Raw genomic sequence first — 21,582 nt, 5'->3', positions numbered from 1 at the left:
ATCAGATCTTTCTTTATTGTATTCAATCATTCCCATAGACAACAAAGTGTTTTTTTTTTTAATAATGAAGATCTGATCATTTCTCTTCCTTGATAAACTCCAGTGACTTACTATTGCAACTAAAATCCTTCACACTGGCTCCATTTTATCCTTCTAGACTTAATACACATTATTTTCTTCCTCATACACTAAAATTTATTCTTTCTTGCTGATCCTCATATACAATACTCTTCCCATTTTATTTTGCTTTTTCCTTGGCCCTGCCTGACTCCTAGATCTGGAAAATATTGCCTCTTGTCTATAACTTTTTGTTCATGCTGTCTTTTTTTGTTAGAATGTAAACTCCTTGAGGTCAGGAATGTTTACTTTTACATTTTAATCTTGGGCTCCTAATTCAGGGTCTGATATATTGTAAAGCTTTAATGAATGCTTATTGATTGAACTCAGGACTAGTTTTGTCTTTGTTTACCTGATCCCTCTCCCCAAAACATTGGACATCATTGGCTTAGTCATAGCTTACAAAATGTTATTTTAATTAGATTGAATTAGAGTACTTTTTATAATAACACTACCACTTCATATTTATAAGTATTTAAAGCTCACAATATGATTTAACTCTACAAGAAGTATATGATGTGAAAAAAACAGTGATTATACTTATTTTACTTGAGGATTTAAGAAAATATAATCATTTATGGAACTGGATTTATCTATATTATTACAAATTCTCTGGGGAAATTGCTTTAAGTGAAGGTGAGAGATGAGAGTCTCTTTGGATGATAATCAAATACAGTGGAGTTTGAACCATAATATTCCATTTTTTTCTAATACTTGAGGCAAAAATGCATTTTTTCTCTTAAATTATTTGAGAGCCAGCATTTAGATAAATGGAGACTTCAATTTATTTCAACTTTGCAAAGAAAACTAAGTCACAGATACTGACTCTAAAATAGATGGAATATCTAGAACCTGCTGGGTTGCCAGCTCAATCTCCCCCCCACATTCTCCTCAGTTCCTCTAGGCAGATATCTTTAAGCTATAAATGGTAAATCATTTATTATTCCTTCAGAAACTCTCAGGGTGATAAGCAGGGAATGGTTACTAATGGGGCCCCAGAATGGTTTTGAACTCTCCAGTGATTTAACTGGTGAAACTATTCATCAGCTTTCAGACTACTCATCAATAGTTTTAATTGGTTGTTATACCAGTTGACATATTTAAAACCTGGCCTAATGCAGGCTGAGAGTTCAATCAGACAGAGAAAAGGGGATGCTATAGAATGCAATTAGACTCATTCCCTCCCATCAAAACTTTCCCCTAGACAGAATTATTGGCTGATGATTCAAAACAAGACAAAGCATCTTGGAAGAATGGGATTGCATAGATTCCAAAGTAATGGTTCTTAGTCCTCAGACTTTCTTCCATAATGTTGCTTGCATCTATTTCCTTCTTTCTACTCATATAGTCATCACCCCAGTTCAAACCCTCAACATCTCTCATCTGAGTTATTGTAATAATCTCCTAGTATAAGGCATTCTCCCCAGAGCTGCCAAAAGTGATTTTTCCTAAACTACAGGTGTAACTGTCACAATCCTTTTCAATAAACTCTTTCTTTGCTTCAATAAATTCTTCCATTAAGCATTTAAAGTCCTTTCCAACCTGGCTCCATCCTATTTTTCCAATCTTATTACATCATCTCCCCTCCACATACATTATGATCTGGCCAAACTGACCTTTTTAATTTTAATTGAAAATGAGATTTGATATTTCATCTCTGTTCCTTTAGAGGCCTAGATTGCCCTTCACACAGGGAAAGCGTTCCTTTTTCATCTTTGCCCCTTCAAATATCTAGCTTCCTTCAAGACTAAATTCAAGTGTCCTCTTCCACATGAAATCTTTTCTGATTCTCCTGGTTCTGAGTGACTTACTCCTGGGCAGACCTCCCAGGTTAAACTTGAGAGAAGACAAACAAGAGTCACAAGAGTATGGGTGGGCTGTGATCTCTGTCCCTGAGGGACACAACCAGATGAATGAGATCAAAGATCTATTTGAGCATGTTTGGGCACTGGGCTAGTCCTTGGCATTGCAAAGACAAAAATGAAATGGAGAGTAGAAGAGGAAAAGAGAAGGATCAAATAATTATACAAATAAAAAAATATGAGGTTATTTGAAGTAACAATAAACAGTAACCATCTCAATATTTAAATCTAAATGTCATATATCACAAAGAAAATGAAACCTTTTCATTCAGTCTTGAAGGAAGATTTAGATCTTTTGAATCCTTCCTATATTCAACAGAACTATAATGAAGATATTCCTAGGGGCAGCTAGGTGGTGAAGTGGATAAAGCACCGGCCCTGGAGTCAGGAGTACCTGGGTTCAAATCTGACCTCAGATACTTAATATTTACCTAGCTGTGTGGCCTTGGGCAGGCCACTTAACCCTGTTTGCCTTGAAAAAACCCCAAAAAAAAGATATTCCTAAAAGCACTGAGCCAGAAAGGTACCATGGAAAGAACTTAGCAGAGGGTTCAACTCTGACTTTGGCACTTACTACCTATGTGACCTTGGGCAAATCACTTCATTATTTTAGAACAGTTTCCTCATCTGTATAATGAAACAGGTTGGATTAGATGACTTCTAAATTTATTTCCAAGATTAAATCTATTGTTCTTCTGAATTAAAGAAGGAAGACAAATCCATAATCCATAAATTCTCTCACCCTTCCTTTAATAGCTAACAATTGGCTATATTAAGTTAGTAACTTTATAGCTGTAATAAAATGCACATGCCATATTTGTTAGGTGTAATAGCTTCTGCCTGTACAGAATTTCATTTTTGGAAAAAGCAATGATTGCTATTCCATGCTGGTTTAAATCTGGGCTGCACTAGATATTTTCCAGTGGCTTTTTTTTCATTTTTTTAAAGAGAAAGCACAAGTATATTTTCACACCATGAAACTCAAGCAAATATTACAATTGCACTAAAAAACCTGTAACCTAGAAAAATCCAGGATCTTTCTCACAGAGGCAGAAATGCTGGCTTTTCTCAAACTGTTTTCAGAGAACAACAGGCAAATGACATAATACATAGATTTTTGTGAAAACTCTTTCAATCTTTTGGGCCTCTGATTCTGTCAGCTAAAAGAGATTCTTCTATTCTATGAATGCTCATAATAGCTTGTATGTGACACATTTTTGATTATGAATTCTATATATGTAGAGGAAGATCAATAATTTTATTGTTAGGAATGAAGAACAAAAATAAAAATGCTGAAAATCAACCCTAGCTTCATATTCATCCTTATCCCCATTCCCAACCTTGCCAAATGAACTGTGGTAATTTTGGGATCTAGCAAATGAAAGTAATTTGAAAGGAATTTTGGCATTCTGAAAAAGTAATTCAAATGCTCCATAGATATAAGAAAAGTAAATAAATATTTCTTCTTAGTGCCTATGGACTTCTCTATCTGAAGCACAAAAGAAATAAAATAACTCCTGGGGATAGAAACTGAGAGAGAGAGATGAGAGAGTCTTCCATTAGGAAAAGACCCTATAACAGTTGCAATATCCCTCTCACCTCTTAGCAAAAAACTGTACATCTAGTAAATGCTTAGTAGAAATCAAGGAGAGATAAGGTAATATGCAAAGAAAGCTGACGTTGAAATCAGAAAGACCTGGGTTCAAATCCTCTAATTATGTGATCTTGACAAATCACTCCACCTTTTACCCTTAGGCAACTCTCTAAATTCTAAGTTTCAGATGAATTGTTGATCTGTACCAGTGAAGGGAGTTTCCCTACAAGGAGTGCCCTACCTTAATGAAATATTCAGTTTAGAATGAAAACCTAAAAAGTTTGAACTGGAAGCTCAAGTTAGTAAGTAATTAAGTCAATAATTCTTAAGTATAAGAGGAAGCTTGGGGAAGCTTGGGGCAGCTAGGTGGCACAGTGTCTAAAGCACCAGCCTTGGAGTCAGGAGTACCTGGGTTCAAATCCGGTCTCAGACACTTAATAATTACCTCGTTGTGTGGCCTTGGGCAAGCCACTTAACCCCATTTGCCTTGCAAAAAAAAAAACCTAAAAAAAAAAAGAGGAAGCTTACTATTCTTATGTGAAAGCATCAGACTTACTTTAATGTAATGTGTATTTCTACTCATAGAAATGTTCAAAAATATATTACCTTACAGCTTGGGATCCTATTTTACACCTTTCCAAAATTTCCACCATAGTACTTGATGCAGTATTAAGGGATACACCAAGTACTCCTCAATACAAGCTTCTTTCTTAAAGGATAGATTGTCAACTTAGTCAATTATATTAATAGGAACATCTGTTAACTTCTCATTTTTAAAAATCAGAACTTCACAAAATATTTTAGAGCTGAAGATCAACAAATTCATTGGACTCCATTCTCCCCTTATAAAGAATGTGAAAGAACCATACTCTGCATCACATAGTCCTGGAAGTTAACAGTTTCCACAGGATCCTGGCAGTTAAGAGCCTCTATAAGGTCCAGGTGGTTAATAGTCTCCACAAACTGGTCAGCAGAACAATTTTGTTTGGAGGTTTCCAAGTCAATGAAGGAAGCATGGCACCACATGTGTGATAATATGCAAATAAATCAGTTAGGTCCTTTGGTCTTTAATTTCTTCTGTAAAACAAGTGGGGTTAGACTGGATAGCTTCTGAGATTTTTTCAGTTTTAAGTCTATAATTCTGTTAAACTCTACTTGTTTGGTATTGGGCAAGTCACTTAACTTTTCGGCTTTCCAGGCAATTCTCTAAGACTGTAAGTTTCAGATGAGTTGTATTGGTAGAGGGAATTTCCATAAAAGGAATTTATCTACCCTGATAAAATAGTAAGTTTATTGAAAGAGATGAGACTAGGAGATGCCACATTCTTAAGTGCTTACTTTCTTGATTAGCAAGCAGGCTAATCCAGTAGTACTTTCCAATAGTAAGCTGCTGTAGGAACCTGCCTTCCTTACTCCACATATTCTCGGTATGTCTATACACCTTGTTGGCAAGAAGTCTATCCACTTTCACCCTCTTTATGTTGAAAACATATCTTCGTAGAATCTTACTGTAGATTCAGAGCTAGAAGGAGCCTCAGATGTGAATATCCACAGAATTGAAATAACTTGTGTGTGATAACTTAGGAAATAAACAGGCTAGCCAGGATTTGAACTCAGGTTTTCAATGCTTCTTTCCTCTATATTATGGTCTTTGGTCATTGATCTAGTAAACCTCATCCCATCTGTTTCATGAGCAAATGCTCCATCACTTGTTTCTGGACATTCTGGCTGCCCAAAAAAAGTGAAAGAAAGAGAAAAAAAATGTACTTCAGTCTGTGTTCAGATACCATCAGCTCTGTCTCTGGGGGGGGGGAATCGCATTCTTTATCATAGGTCCATCATAAAAGTTACTATTGCTGATTGTATTTCTCTCCATCCATTCTTCCTCACTCCCATTTATTCTATTTGATCTCTCCTTTCACTTTGTCCCTCCTCAAAAGTGTAATATGGGGGTAGCTGAGTGGCTTAATAGACAGAGTTAACAGTCCTGGAGCCAGGAGGACCTGAGCCCATATCCCATCCCAGAAACCCAACAACCATTCAGCTATGTAGTCCTGGGCAGATCACCCTATCCCATCACCTAGCAAAAACCAACCCCCCCAAAAAGTGTGTTGTATCTGACAATCCTCTCTCATGATCTACCTTTTCCTCTATCACCTGCACCTCCCTCCCCTCCCCTTGGCCCCTTTCTTCCATACCCTTTCTCTCTCTCTCTCTCTCTCTCTCTCTCTCTCTCTCTCTTTTCTTCTAGGCTTAAAGATTTTTTTATATACCCTATTAAGTGTGTATATTGTTTTCTCTCTGAGCCATTTCCGATGAGAATGAAAGCTCACTCATTCTCCTTCACCTTCCCCCCCCAATCCCTTCCATTCTATTGCAAAAGCCTTTTCTTCACTCTTTTACAAGAAATATCTTAGCCCATTCTACTTCTCCTTTCCCTTTCTCCCAGTATATTCCTTTTTTCACTCATTGACTTTATATATATTATACCTTCATATCTTCATAATATATTATACCTTCATATTCAGCTCTCTCCTGTGCTTTTTTCTAAATATGTTTCTCCTAACTGCTCTATTAAATTGAGATGATTAATATGAGTTACCAGTATCATCTTTCCAAGCAGTGCAACATCATTAAATTCCTCATAATTTGCCTTCCTGTCCACTCTATGATTCACCTGAGTTCTGTATTTGAAGCTCAAACTTTCTGTTCAACTCTGGCTGTTTCAATAGGAAAGTTTGTAATTCTCCTGTTTCACTGTATGTCCATCTTTTCTCCTGGAAGGGGATATTTAGTTTTGCTGGGTATTTGATTCTTGGCTGCAGTCTAAGCTCTTTTGCCTTCTGGAATATTGTATTCCAATCCCTATGAGCCCTTAATGTAGAAGCTGCTAAATCCTATGTAATCCTGACTGCAGTACCATGATATTTGAATTTCTTCTTTCTAGCTTCTTGTAATATTTTCTCTTTGACTTGGGAGTTCTGGAATTTAGCTATAATATTCCTGGGGGCTATTTTTTGGGATCTCTTTCCAGATTAGATTGGTGAATTCTCTCAATTTCTATTTTACCCTCTGTTTCTAGGATATCAGAACAATTTTCTTGTAGAAATTCTCTAAAAATTATATCAAGGCTCATCCTGATCATGACTTTCAGGTAGCCCAATAATTTTTAAATGATCTCTTCTAGATCTGTTTTCCAGGTCAGTTGTTTTTCTAATGAAATATTTCACATTTTCTTCTAGTTTTTCCATTCTTTATGTTTTATTGTTTCTTGATTTCTCACAAAGTTATCAGCTTCCTTAAATTCTAGTCTACATTTGAAGGAATTGTTTTCTTCAGAGAGATTTCTTATCTACTTTTCCATCTGCACTATTCTGCTTTTTAAGATATTCTTCTCCTCATTGACCTTTTGGCCTGCTTTTTCCATTTGACCTAAACTGGTTTTTAACATGCTATTTTCTTTGTTATTTTTTGTATCCCCTTCACCAAACTGCTGACTTGACTTTCATGTTTTTCCTGCATTGCTCTTATTTCTCTTCCCAATTTTCCCTCTACCTCCCTTACTTGATTTTTCAAAATCTTTTTTGAGCTCTTTCATAGCTTGATCCTAACTCCTATTTTTCTTGGAGGCTTTAGATGCTGAAGCTTGGATTTTGTCATCTTCTGAATATATGTTTTGGTCCTCCATGGGACCAAAGTAATTGTCTCGGGTCAGATTCTTTTTTTTTTCTGTTTACTCATTTTCCCAGCTTGTGCCCTGGCTTTGACATGCTTCCCAAACTTTTGAGTATTATTGGAACACCCCCACATGGATCTCAGTTTCTTCAATGTTTTATGAGAAACTCTGACTGCTCTCCTGGCCTGTGTTCTGATATGTGGATGACCACAAACACACCCCTCTTACCCTGGAGCTGTGAGAAGGGTCCCTGCTCTATGACAATAGGGGGCTCCAGACTGTGACCAGTGTGTGAATATGGGTGAAGCTATAGGGTCCTGTCCAGGGATAGTGGTGAGATCTCAACAGTCTCTCCCCATCCTCTTATCCTTCGTGGGCTGAGTGCTTTGGGAGCAACTGCTGGGCAGATACCTGCTGGGCAATGCTGTGGGCCTGCTTCCATTTCTAGACAGGGGCTCCACTGAAGGCCATGGCTGTGCTGAGTGCTCTGCTGGCCTGGGCTCTGTGTTCATCGTCAGAGTTTTCCCTGCTGATCTTCCAAATTGTACTTCGGTTGGGAGGTCTGCATACCATTTCTGCTTCCATTAACTGGCACCCCCAGTGACCCAGGTGTCCTGCCGGCTGTTCCTTGAAGACTGGAGCTCCTTCACTCTGGTGAGATGTGACCCTGGTTCCGCTGCCACCCCTTCTAACCCTAGTGGAACAAAGCCTTCCCATAGATCTTCAAATTACTTTGATTGGAGAATTGTTTCATTGGGTTTTTCTGTGGGTTCTGCCTCTCTAAAATTTAGTTAGAGTTATAATTTTAAGGTTTTGGAATATTTTGGAAGAAAGCTTCTGGGAAATCCTGCCCTCATGCCACTCTCTTGGCTCCACCCAGAAAGAGACTTTAGAAATCATATGGTGTTCCATTTTTTAAAATGAGGAAACTGACCTTTTTCTGCTAGGGAAACTGACCCTCCTCTGCAGAGACGTTTATTAATAAAAGCTATTTCAATTACAAAACTGGAAACTGAAACTAAGAGAGGTTGCATGACTGGACAAATGTGATCTCAATAGTTAGGGACAATTAGACCAACCAGGTTTTCTGACTCCAAATTCTGTGTTCCTCTTAACCCCCCCCCCCCCATACCTTGCTGTTTCTTCAGGGCTATAGAAATATGGTGGCATTAAGAATGGCCAGATAAAACACATACAAATTAAAAGAAATGAGTTTTTTCCCCTAATTTTGTCTATGTTTACATTTTTCATGTTATCTCTTTCCACAGAGAGAGGCAATAGATTTAGAATGCAGATTGAAGCTTGTGGGTTTTTTTTTTTTGAGGGGAAGGAATATGGACATGATTAATGAGGGAATTTGTTTTGCATAACTTTATATGTTTGAAATGAGTTTTGCTTTTCTTGCTTTCTCATTTAGGGAGAGGGGACATGGAAGGGAAATTATTCCAACCTGAAAATAAAATCAAATTGAATAGATTTTTATTTTTATTTTTATTTATTTTTTGAATTATAAAGATTTTATTTATTTTGAGTTTTATAATTTTCCCCTAATCTTACTTCTTTCCCCCCACCCCCACAGAAGGCAATTTGCCAGTCAGTCTTTACATTGTTTCCATGGTATATATTGATCCAAATTGAATGTGATGAGAGAGGAATCATTTCATTAAGGAAGAAACATAAAGTATAAGAGATAGCAAGATCAGACAATAAGATGTCAGTTTTTTTTCCTAAATTAAAGGTAATAGCTTGGGCTTTGTTCAAACTCCACAGTTCTTTCTCTGGCTACAGATGGTATTCTCCATTGCAGACAGCCCCAAATTGTCCCTGATTGTTGCACTGATGGAATGAGTGAGTCCATCAAGGTTGATCATCACCCCCATGTTACTGTTAGGGTGTACAATGTTTTTCTGGTTCTGCTCATCTCACTCAGCATCAGTTCATGTAAGTCCCTCCAGGCTTCCCTGAATTCCCATTCTGCCTGGTTTCTAATAGAACAATAGTGTTCCATGACATACATATACTGAATAGATTTTTAAAAGGCTTTACTGATACCTAATTGGAAATGAAATTTCTTTGTCTACATGTATGTGACTGAACATAATTGTCTTGCATGATGGGTCCATTATATTTAGTTTGCAGTTTTTTTTTTGGTTCTTTGATGCGCGTATATGTCAAAACTATTGTCTTTATTCTACTGAAGAACTAGGAATGATTTGCTTTGAGAGTGCAGATAATATTTTTCTCACCTTTGTGGTTGTCAAACAAGTTGATAACAGGAAAAATAAAATGGATGAGAAACATACAGTTAAGATATGACATATGGTATGACCCATAGCTCCTTGAACCAGACTGTCAGTACTTCAGATTGGCTAGGTACTGCAAATTGATAAGGTGTTGTGCCTGAAAATAAATAGGAAACAAGATGGATCATCTTGGATTAAGGTGGTTCAATCATGTCTGACTTTTTGTGGTCCCATGGACCAAATTGTTCATGGGGTTTCTTGACAAAGATAGTGAGGTGGTTTGTCATTTCCTTTTATAATTCATTCGATAGATGAAGAAACTGAGACAAACAGGGTAAAGTGACTTGCTCAGGGTCACCCATCTAGTAAGTGTCTGAGGATATATTTGAACTCATGTCTTCTAGACTGCAGGCTTAGGGCGCTATCTTCTGAATCATCTAGTAGTCTTGGTAAGTTATGGATAATATCAAGCTACTAGCTATAGTAAGTGCTCATTTTATAATCTATATCTTTACAAACATATATACTCATATGTGTGTCATTTCACCCAATAGAACATAAAATCTTTGAGGAGAGATGCTATTAATCTTTGTTTCTGTGCTCCCTACCCCAGTACAATGCTTTGCATGGTACTTAATAAATATTACTTGATCTCTTTGTGTCAACCTAATATAGAAAGGTCTTTACTATGAGAGGCCCTGAAGATTTGTCCTTGGCCTCAGGCTGTTTACCATTTTCATCAATGACTTGCATGAAAGCATAGATGGCATAATTTTCAAAACTGCAGATAACAGAGAGCTGGGAGAACTGAAATAAATGATAGGATCCCAAAAGATCTTGACAGGTTATGATGATGAATTACATCTAATAAGATAAAAATGAATAATTTAAAGGGAATAAATATACATGTAGGGAATTTGGTTCCAAAAAAATCAACTGCTTGAGTATCAAATGGGCAAAGTAGGGTGAGTTAATGTCATTATGATCCAGGGGATTTGGAAGATTGGAAGATAAAAATGACTCAGTACTTTGTCATGGTAACCCCAAAAGTTAATGTGACTATAGGCTGTATTAATCAAAATACTGTTCAGATCCAATGAGTTTATAGTCCTCCTACTAATGCATTCATTATCTTTGTCAGACCATGTTTAGGTCACTTTAGGGAAGATTTTGACAAACTGGACTGAATTCAGAAAAAGGAGATTTAATATAGTGAAGGGAATTAGGAACCATGACATATGAGGAGTAGCTGAGGATGTTTGGCTCAGAGGAAAAAATTAGGGGAGGACATCATAGACCTCTTTCAAGTTGTTGCTTAGTCATTTTCAGTTATATTTGGTTCTTTGTGACTCCTTTTGGGGTTTTCTTGGCCAAATTACTGGTTTGCCATTTCCTTCTCCAACTCATTTGACAGATAAGGAAGCTGAGGCAAACAGGGTTAAATGATTTGTCCAGGGTTGCACAACTAGTAAGGGTCTGAGACCAGATTTGAACTGAAGAAGATAAGTCTTCCTATCTCCATACCCAGCACTCCAGCTGCCCAGGTATGAGGTAATGAGAGTCTGTACCAGAGGGTGGCAGGGTCAGAGAAAAGAAGGAAGCAAAATGGAAACTGAAGGAACCCAGGAGATAGAGATGAGAAGGGAAAGAATCCCAGATCTGGGGGATAGCTAGTGAAAATTGTGACTTGGAGAAATCAAACATCTAATCTGACAAATAGCAAGGAGAACTGTGTTCTTGGAATGAAGTAGCTTCATTCCAGTGGTGGTGCTGGTGGGGCAGATTATGAAGAGATTTGGATGCCAGAGAATTTTATATTTGATCCTGAAGGTAATAGGGAGCCACTAGGGTTTATCAAATGGGGGAGCATCATCATATTTGCTTTAAGAATATTAATTTGACAGCAGAGTGGAGCATGGATTGGAGTGGGGAGAGTCTTCACTGGTAGGCTATTTCAATAACCCAGGTGTGAGGTGATGAGGAACTTCCCCAGGGGTATGACTAGAGGAAAGAAGGGAAAATATATGATACATAGGTAGAATTGATGGGATTTGTTAGTAGATTGAATATGGGGAGGGAGAGAGAGAGAGAGAGAGAGAGAGAGAGAGAGAGAGAGAGAGACAGAGAGAGACAGAGAGAGACAGACAGAGACAGACAGAGACAAACAGAGACAGACAGAGACAGACAGAGACAGACAGAGACAGAGACAGAGACAAAGAAAAGACAGGGATTCACAAGAGAGACAGAGAAGACAAAGAGAAACAGAGATAGAGTGAAAGAGACAGGGACAGAGACAGAGATACAGACAAAGACAGAGAGAGACAGAGAGGGAGGGAGAGACAGAGTTGAGGATGACATTACGTAGGGGCCTGGGTATAAATACATCATTGTTTGTCCTTCATTTTTGAAGAGTACCTATGACATCAAGATGTAATGTCTTGACTCTTGACTTTGCCCCTGTGAATTGGATTTAAGTGAGACAGAGTTATGTGAAATCATTAGCCTCAATTTCTCTTCCAGTCATCAAAGTCTAATGGCAAGACAAATATTAAGCTGGTCCAGTAAGCAGTGAATGACCTTGGCATCTTCTATATCTGACCAAGCTCTAAGCATTCCACTGCTCCTGCTTCAGTTGCCTTCATGGTTGTTTGAACAAATTGGTCCCATTTGCCCATTCCACCTGGTGAACTCTTCACACTTGGGGTAGACACCCTACTAATTCATCAAGGGGTTTGAGGCCTGAGTAACCGGGAGAATGGTGGCACTTAGAGCAGTAAAAGGGCAGTTAGGAAGAGGAGAGAGAGCTGATGGGAAAGAAAATGAATTGAGTTTTGGATGTGTTGAGATTAAGATGTCTGTAGGGTCTTCAGTTTGAAATGTCCAGTAGGTAAGGTGAGCCTGGAGGTTAGTTTTCTATGCTCCTGAACATGGGTCACTTGTTGCTTCTTGGAGACAACAAGTTGCATCTCATTACACAGAACCTAGATTAAACCTTTCAGTATTGATTACAGTACGCTGTTTTGATAAGCATAACTAATAGGAAGTTCTGAATTATCCTAAAATAAAGACATTTCATCTAGAATCAGAGGGGACCACTGAGGCTATTGAATTCAGTCCTTCTTATATCAAGATGAGGAAATTGAGATCATGGAAACTAAGTAACTTGCTCTATGTATGTGACATCCATAGACCATTTTCTGGTAGGATTTGAAGCCAGGTCATTCAATTTAAATTTTCCCAATGTACCACATCGCCTCTCATGTTAGTTTAATATTCACAGTTCTTGATCATTAGATATATGTAAAGAATTAGAATTTTTATTAGATTTTTGGACTGAAAGCATAATTACAGAAACAGAATGATATAATTGTACCACTCATTTTGTAGTCAGAGGAAATAGTTTCAGATCCTACTTCTGCTGCTACCCAGAAGCCTTTGATCCAATCACCGCTACTCTTTCTCTTTATTTCCTTTCACCCATCTAAGGCTGCTTGGCTGCTCCCACCCCTTGGATGAGATGGGAGTCACCAATTCATTGCTTTTGGAGAACTAGAGGGCTTCCAAATCTTACCATCTCCCTAAGGTCCTTCAGGCTAAGTGGTTGAGTGGATAGAGGTGAGTTCAAATTCAACCACAGATACTTACTAGCTGTGTGACCCTAGGTAAATTACTTAACCTCCATCTGCCTCACTTTCCCCAACTATAAAAATGGAGATTATAACAGTATCTATTATTCCAGAATGTTGTGAAAATCCAATGAGATAGTCATTGTAAAGTTCTTAGCTCAGTGCTTTACAGATACTATTTTTTTTAACCTTCCTTCAAGTCTCACCATCTATCCCTGCCTCTATAGAGACCCTAGGTACTGTTATCTACCTATTGATGCTATCTAAGGACCCCTTTCCATACTGGTCTCCTTCAATTAGAGGGAGAATTTCTTTGAGATATTTTTCCATTGGTATCTCAAGCACTTTGCCCAGTGCTTTGCATAAACTTAATGAATGCCTTTTCATTTTCATTTATTTATGCTTACTTCCTTTGTGACTTAGGCAAATCACTTCCCTTCCTTGGACTCTAGTTTCCTCACCTATAACATAAAGAGGTTAAATATCGAAGGTCTAGGGTTCTCTTTCACCTCTGACCTCCATCTGTGGGTCCTTTTTATCACATATCTAGGAAAGTGATATAATGATCTATCACCTAATTCTTTGTTTTCTGTAGCCCACAATTATATATTAATTCATGTTTGGAAGCATCAGGGAAAGAGATCTGGACTTGGAATCAGCAGACCCATGTTCAAGTCTTAGCACGTACTAATTGTGTGATCAACCATGGGCAAATCCTTTAGTCTGGCTAAGCCTCTCAGTTACTTATCTATAAAACAAGAATATTAATGTTTGTTTTGGATGTCCTACCTAGTTGTTTCAGTGAAGGTGCTTTCTTTGTAAACCTTAAACTGTCTTATCAGAATAATGATTACTTCTCTGCCTGCCAAGCAAACTCCTAGGATACTTCTAGTCTATGAGCCCAGGCAATGCAAATGACTTTAATATGAACATAGTGTGAGGCATGGAGGAGAGAGAACTGAGCCTAGAGTCACAACGTCCTGGCTTTCCATTTCACCTCTGATACACACTGTATGATCTTGGGTACCTCAGTTGCCTTCTCTGGATCCTAGGCACCTCTCTAAGGCTCTAATTTGTATAGAAGCTAATGACACTGACACAAAGGATTTCCTATCTGAGTGTTCCTGCTAACAGTGGAATCAAAAGTCCAGTCTCTATTGCTTTGGAACATGTAGAATCTGTGAAGAAGTCAAATCATCCTCAAATGTACTCTTAAACCAGATACAAGTAATGTTGAGATTATTTATTGTTCTGGACTAGATGTTCAGAACCCTGTCCACCCCCATTAGCACAAACAGCTGAGAGTTAACTATAGGTCTGACAGTGCATGTTGCCCTGGGTTACAGAAATGGAAGCAGACTTCCCTTTTAGTACAGTGATTTTTTCTTTCTTCTTCTCCTTTTTGACAGGTAAATGCAGTGTGGGAAAGGATGGAACACAGTTAGCATGCAAACAATGCTGACTGATGATGAATGGATGGAGAAGGTGGCTGCCAGAAACATTTGATGACAGCGACTTTGTACAATGTAGAATGCAGAGCCTTCTTGCACTGGTGGGGAAGCCTATGGAAGGTGAGCTGACACTAGAGGATAATCTGGCAGACATGCTTGATTTTCAAACCTTAGATTTATGACTTCCTCAGATCCTGACCATAGAACCAGGTTAAGATGTGTCAAAGGTTTGCAAGTCTAATATTAAGGAACAACTGATAGATCCTCAGAGGATGGGGCATAGCACCTATTCCTTTTTCTACTAAGGGGCCTTTTCTGCTCTGGACACAGGCATATGGTTCAAAGTAGGTTCAGTCCTGTAGATACCTGACCCCGTTTCTCAGACTCTTTACTTTGTTAACTCTTTACCCCATTCATGGGACTCTGGGGACAAATTATCAGGTTTAGTTTCTTATCTCAGGTTCCCTAAAGAGGGAAAGTTGGAAGGTAGTTAGTTTTGACACAAATCAGATAGAGGATGGGTATTTACTTCCTACACAAAAGACATACTAAAATGCAAAACTCTAATGAGTATGCATTGACGTAAAGACTTGAAACAGAATGCAGAAATAATTATGACTACCATTATCTTCTTTGGAGAGATGAATACTTTAATTTTACCACAGCATAAAACAGTATGTGGAATTGCTGATTCATTATTTCACATTTCATCTTGGCCCTGCAAGGTCTAAATGATACTACTGATAAAGTGGGTGGCACCTCTCTTTTGGGTGGTGGAAAGCTTATCTGATGAAGAAACTTCCCCAGATAGTCAGCTCCTCGTTGAATCCAGAATGTGACCATCTTGAACTCATGAAGTTGCCACCAAGTTTGAAAATACCCATCTCAAGGCTGATGTTTAAGCATCAACTCAGGAAAGGGAACAGAACCACAGAAACAAAAGCCACCCAGAGATCAAGGACAAGCTTGCCTCGTTGAGTCTGTGTGACATATGGTGGCAAGGTTGGTCTATTTTCTTTTTCCTCTCATATGAAATCTAGAACAAGGACACAACTCTTGCTACATAGAGCCAAATCAAGGGCTCAAGACAGAAGCTATTTTTTGTTTTTTACAAGTCTTCTGCCATTGACTTTTCCAGTTCATTAGCTAATGAGTTGATGGATTTGTCATTTCAAACTGTCCACATTATTGAGCGCTGGCCTACCACATAAAAAGAAGCCAGCCAAGAAATTCTCCTTGTCCCTAGGGGAGTTCCAGAAGGGAACTCTGGAGTCAGGAAGATCTGAGTTTAAATCCAGCCTCAGACATTGATTAGCTGTGTGACTTCAATGTTTGCCTCCATTTCCTTAATTATAAAATGGGGATAATAAATAGCACTTACCTTGCAGGGTTGTTATGAAGATCATATGAGATAACATTTGTAAAAAGACCCTTAGGACAGTGACTGGTACATGGTAGGTACTAGATAAATGCCTATTCTTTTCCCTCCAGGGAATCTTGAGGTTCTTGCTTCCAGGCATGGCCCTTATAGGTCAATTCAACAAAAATCTTATGCATTGGAGAAGGGAAATGAAGGGAAATTTCTACTTTGCTGATGTTCCTATTGATATATGATATGTAGCTAAGTAGTTATCTCCAAGAAAAGAAGGCACTACAAATGAAGTGTTAGTCAGTTATTCTAAGACTCCCATTCACTGCCACTGAAACTATTCTCCCACCCTTAAACCCAGCTCTCCTAGATGTATTGTCATCCTTTTGCCGTTTTTTAGCTTTTTTTTTTTTTTTGCAAGGCAATGGGGTTAAGTCCCCTTTTTTTGTGAGGCAATTTTTTAAAGAGACTTTCCAAGGACACACAGTTAGTATCAAGTATCTGAGGTCACATTTGAACTTGGGTTCTCCTGACTCCAGGGCTGGTGTTCTATCTCATGCACTACCTAGCTACCCCAATGTATTGTCTTCTATTAGAAAGTACTCTCTTGCTCTTTGTATAAGTATCCCTAACTGGTACATAGTTGTTCAGTCATGATCAACTCTTTGTGACTCTAGTTGGGATTTTCTGGAAAAGATTTTCCTTCTCCAACTCATTTGCAGTTGAGGAAACTGAGGCAAATGGGGTTAAATGACTTACCCAGTGTCACATAGCTAGTAAGTGTCTGAAGATGGATTTGAAGCAGTGATGGCACTCAATCTACTGTGCCAACTAGATATTCATGGAACATAGTAAGCAATTTTTCATCCATTCATTCAACCATTCATTCATTCTTAATTTTTTAAAAATAACTTATCAGGAGATTATTAGAAAATTTTTTTACCTTTGCAGATGTACTCACCATAGTGTTCCTTTATAGAAAGCTGCCCTAGTGCATTTCAAGTTTGAACCTATTTGAAAAATTAAATCTATGCACAACTTTTCAAGAACACATTTACACCAAACAACCACACACCTGCATTCTAGATGAGATAACAAATGCACAAGATAGTTCTGAACCATAAACTCAGAGGCAGTTAATTTGAAATTGTGATCCAGGGCATATTCAGGACATCAACTGTTCAGAATTTCCATAAGAAGAAGCTTGGCTAGTCTGGAGGCATCTAAATCTATCTGTTCTTGTTATTGTTTATAAACCTCATTTCCAATGTGGTTTCCAGACCTAACAAAATTAATTATGTTTTAGTCCTTGGACTGGATCTGACTCAGGAAATAAAGATGCAGACACACAAATATGTTTGCAGAATAGATTTTTCCAGCAAAGGGGAATGAGGAACATTACATACTTGTCCTCTCTTCTGTACCTCATCCAAAGTGTATTGATCAGGGTTAAGAAGACACTGTTAAAAAAAAAAGTCTTTGTCCTAGGATCAATATTTTCTCTGCATGATACAAAATGTCAGTTATTTATTCTTCAAAGCATACTATATATTTCCATTCAAGATTATTTGGATTAAAAAAACAAAGTAAGAAAGAAATGATCCATGGTCCCCAGGGAGCCATCCATGTTTGGTCAAGCTGGGTTTAAATGCTGAGTCATTCAGAATTCCTGCCAGGAAAACATCTTAGCTAAAATTCCTATGGACCCTGAAGACAAAAGAAAAATGTGTTTTCATAGAGACAACCTAAACATAAGGAAAATGAAATTGGAATATTTTTCAATCTTTGCAAAGACAAAAATTGTTCAAGGAAAGAGATTTCATTTTCTACTATTTGCTATCCAGACTTTACAGGAATCATATTTAATATATTCATTTTGGTGGGAAAGCATTGGAGCAAGTCTCTGGTCCAAAGTACTCCATAGTTATTAAAAATGAAAATTATATTGTGGTTATTCTGGGTAAATGTGCCTAGAATTATCTATTCCAAACACACATGTAACAATATTGGGTTGACCATTTGTTATTTCTCTTCAAAGAACTTTAATAAGTATTCATAGATCTAGAAAGGATCTTAGAAAAAAATCCAATCACTTTATTTCACAGAAAAAAAGAAACAGGTTTAAAGGAGGTATTTGAGTTAAAAATAGCTACAGTATTTATATGTTGCTTTGAGTTTTGCAAAATGTTTTACATATTTTATCTCATTTGAGCAATTCTGTGAGGTAGGTGACATGATCATCCCTATTTTGCTCACGAGGAAACTAGGATTGAGAGAGGTTTCGAGTTTTGTCTTAGTTTGTTGATTTCCAATGTTCTTTCTGGGATATTTTGCCACCTTGTGAATCTCTATGAGATTATTTACAGGCATGAAATCTTCAACTTAGAAATGCTTGGTTGATATGCTACTTTAATCATTCATTCATTTGCTAGTCATTTGTTGTTATTCAGTCATGTCTGATTCTGCTTGATGCCATTTGGAGTTTTCTTGGCAAAGAAACAGGAGTGGTTTGCTATTTCCTTCTCCAGCTCATTTTACATGAAACTGAGGCAAACAGGGTTAAGTGCCTTGCCAAGAAGTCACACAGCTTTTAAGAATCTGAGAATGAGTTTGAACTCAGTTCTTCTTGAATCCCGACCCAAGGCTCTATCCACTGTGCTAGCTGCCCCTTGCTAGCTTAAGTGCTTGCAATTGTTTGTATTTGCTTCTAGTATAAAATACAAGCTTCTCTGGCATTTAAAGCTTTTTAAATCCTAGCCTGACTTATCTTTCCAGACTTATACATTATTCCCCATCACATACTATAGTCCACCTCTATTGACCTTCCTGCTGTTTTTTTTTTCTCATCTCTCTTAAAATCCCTCATTTGCTTCACCATCTCACCTCCTTCATCAAGGACTTTGCTGCATCCTATCCTCTTCTTCTCCCATAGCAATTTGGTACTTCCCTCTTTTCTGAAATGAGTTTGTATAGATTTTGTCTGTGTATGAAGCGTATGCTCTTTGTTTTGTGTATATATATATATATATATATATATATATATATATATTTATGTATGTATAATGTTTCCCCCCCAGTAGAATGTAACTGTATAGCTTTTTCTCTTTTCTTTAGCCCCTAGCACATACTAATATGTTTTGTTATCCGACTCTACATGGTTTGTGGGTTTTTCTTGACAAATATACTGGATTGATTAGCCATTTCCTTCTCTAGTGTATCCCCATTTCACAGATTAGGAGCTGAGGCAAATAGGGGTTGAGTGACTTGCCCAGGATCACAAAGCTAGTAAGTATCTGAGCTTGGATTCAAAGTCAGATCTTCTTGTCTCCAGACCTGGTATTCTATCCATTATCCTTTCTAGGAACCCCTTGTACTATACCTAAGCATCTACTGGTGCTTAATCAATGCTTATGGATTAGTTGGGAAGAGTCACCAGGCTCACCTTTTCTGCTCTTTTCCCCCTCTATCCTCCAACTTTCCAATCTGCTATTGCTAGAATTCACTCTTCAGACACTGCTAAATGAAGTGTCTAGCTATCAGATTCCAGTTAGCCTATACCCATTTCTCAAATAAAACAGGACACAGAGGAACTCAGAACTAAGATCAAGAAGATGGAATCCAGACAAGAGGATGAATTTTTAGGACCAGTACTAGAACTATTTGAGCTACTTTATGGTTCAATGGACTTTTATGGGACAGCCTAGAAACTGAAATACCATTTATAACATTTTTTTAAAAACTGAAGGTTGTATTTTGGATTCTAAGCAATTGAGATATCCAAATGGACTTTTGTAACTGCTTTTTAAACTATTTCTTTGTTGTTGAGTCATGTTAGTCACATCTGACTGATGTTTTCTTGGCAAAGATACTTGAGTGGTTTGCTATTTCCTTCTCCAGCTCACTTTGCAGCTGAGAAAACTGAGGCACACAGGATCACTGAGCTAGTGGCTGAAGTCAGATCTGAACTTGGGTCTTGTTGACTATAGGTCTGGCACTCTAGAGAAACTAAATAAGGAGATGGACAGGCCATTACACTTTTTTTTTTGCTAATTCTCAATAAATATTTATTTAATAAAAAACCCACTCAATCCAAATAACATAACCAAAATTGCATCTTAAAATTTAACATAGTTTGTATTTTTAAAAGCCCCATTGAACCAGAATCTAAAAGTTGAGAAGGACCACAGGTTGAAATGTAATTAGAGGGTTGGCTAGGTGGTGCAGTGGATAGAGCACTGGCCTTGGAATCAGGAGTACCTGAGTTCAAATCTGACCTCAGACACTTAATTATTACCTAGCTGTGTGGCCTTGGGCAAGCCGCTTAACCCCATTGCCTTGCAAAAACTGAAAAAAATGTAATTAGAACTTGTACCCAGAGATTAGCATAGTCTCTGGTACACAGCACATATAAATGCTTGCTGCCTTAACTTGGTGATGACAAAAGGTAGGAATTAAAACTAATTTACATTAAGAAATAAAGTTAAAAATACTAGTTAGCACTGGGGTTTGTGCAGAGAAAATTCTGACCTTGATCATCTCAGTAAAACTGAGATTTGGAATTCCACTTCAAATGGACTTTCTATGTAGAATAGCTAGGTGCAGTGTGAATAGAGTGCCATACCTGGAGTCAGGAGGACTTGAGTTCCATTCTGATCTCAGAAGCTTACTATGTGATCCCTGATAATTCACTAAGTCTGCCTCAGTTTCCTCACCTGTAAAATGAGAGTAACAGCAGCACCCACCATCTGGGAGTTTTGTGAGGCTCCAAAGAGTTTGCCAAGAAAGTGCTTTGCAAATTTTAAAGCCATATATATAGATGTTAGTTATTATTATTGTTAGATTTAACTTTCAATCCCTTGGTTTCTTTATATTTGGGCCATACCTAAAGCACAAAATAAAATGGAGGTGAGAACCTATCCAAGAAATTTGAGTAGAAGAGGTGAGGGGTTCTGACAATGGGAATCTTGTAGGCAATAGAATCTTGGGATAACTAAATCATCAAAGGATTGTCCAATGCCATCTTGATTACCAAGCACTGTGCTTGCATCTAGTGGGTAGTGGTGGTGATTCTTTATTCTGGCCACCTGACGTCTGGATATTATCTTCAGCTCTGGGTGAGGAATTTTAGGAAGGACATTGACAAAATGATGTGTCTCCAGAAGAAGGTGACTAGTATGATGAGGATGCAGAGAACTGTGCCATGTGAGGACTAGATAAAGGAACTGGAGATGGTTAGCCTGGAAAATGGACAATTTAGGGAAGGAATCAATGCAGCTGACTTCAAATATTTGAAGGGTTGTCATATGGAAGAAAAAAGGAAGAATTGAGTCATGGGTAGAAAATGCAACGTGAAATTTGTTATTACCTAGAGGAATACTTCCAAATAATTAGAAATGAAAGGGGCAGTTAGGTGGCACAGTAGACAGTCAGGAAGACCTGAGTTCAGATCCAGCCTCTTACAGATACAGTATCTTACAGATACAGCACTCAGGTAGTTTACTCTGTTGAAGTGTGACCCTGGGAAAATCACAACCCTGATTGCCTCAAAAAAAAATTAGAGATGAAAGAGTCTGCCTCAGGAGGTATCACTGGAGAGGTTGTGAAGGGAATTGTTGGTCTAGTATGAATTGAACTAGATGCCTTT

The sequence above is a fragment of the Macrotis lagotis genome, chromosome 5 (assembly GCF_037893015.1).
Source record: "Macrotis lagotis isolate mMagLag1 chromosome 5, bilby.v1.9.chrom.fasta, whole genome shotgun sequence".
Lineage (NCBI taxonomy): Eukaryota > Metazoa > Chordata > Mammalia > Peramelemorphia > Peramelidae > Macrotis > Macrotis lagotis.
The sequence above is the reverse complement of the archived record's forward strand: the minus strand, read 5'-3'. Positions refer to the sequence as shown.